Source organism: Bison bison, unplaced genomic scaffold (genome assembly GCF_000754665.1).
Source record: "Bison bison bison isolate TAMUID 2011002044 unplaced genomic scaffold, Bison_UMD1.0 scf7180017864145, whole genome shotgun sequence".
Taxonomy (NCBI): domain Eukaryota; kingdom Metazoa; phylum Chordata; class Mammalia; order Artiodactyla; family Bovidae; genus Bison; species Bison bison.
In genome coordinates, this window is record NW_011494717.1 from 9,664,338 (window position 1) to 9,665,088 (window position 751).

The 751-nt window shown below is 48.5% G+C and overlaps 1 protein-coding gene across 3 annotated transcripts in view; it reads left to right on the forward strand.

Moving 5' to 3' along the window:
- BRE (brain and reproductive organ-expressed (TNFRSF1A modulator)) overlaps window positions 1-751 on the forward strand; it is a 474,306-nt gene that overhangs the window by 50,567 nt on the left and 422,988 nt on the right. The window contains exon 1 of one of the 3 annotated variants that reach the window (XM_010840666.1): window positions 414-431. The exons of the other annotated variants lie outside the window; for them this stretch is intronic. The gene's annotated coding sequence lies outside the window, so the exon portion shown is untranslated. Of the gene's footprint in view, window positions 1-413; window positions 432-751 lie in introns of those variants that run through there. 3 annotated transcript variants of the gene reach the window in all.

Genomic DNA, 751 nt, shown 5'->3' on the forward strand with positions numbered 1-751 from the left:
GGTTTACATATATCCAGGGCTCGCCTTCTCTTCCTATAGAGAAGGCCCCTGTCCCAAAGATGCCCTACTCATTCCCGTCACCCTGGTCCCCTCAAGAACGAGCCCCCAAGGCCAGAGGCTGCTCTCTCTCCACACCTAGCCCGCCCCCTGGTTCCTGATTAAGCTCAAGACTCTTTGGTTTTTCCTGCCTGATTAGGGGATCTTACAATTTGGGAGAAGGTGTCCCCTTTTAGAGCGGGGTGGTCATTCTTTGGGTTCGAGCTGATTGTTTTTCTTGAATGCTGCCCCTTGGAGAAATTACTTCCCCTGTGTACTTCCCTCGTGCGCCGTATGACGTCGACGTGACGCATCAGGACGCCACCCCTTTCCGTTCCATGACGTAAGCTGGGCACGTGTTTCCGTGTTTGTCATCCCATCTTAATTGCGAGAAGGTAGACGATGCTTTAGACGTGTTTGTATTCCCCAGACTGCCCATTGAAGTACCTCATGTGACCCTATCTTGAGGCAGCAAAGCTCTGTAAAAATTGTATTTCTGCATTTCCTTCTGTATATTACACGTCAAAATCAGGAAATAGAAATTTCACAACTAGCTTTCAAGGGAAACGGGCCACAGTAAATTGTTGCCTATCTGGGAACGATTATTGTGCTTTGTTGTGTAAAAAATACTACTGGGAGATGATCCCACATCTGTGTACCCCGCTCAGAAGCCAAAGAACGCTATTCGGTGACCTCTGATTTTGGAGTCAGGCTT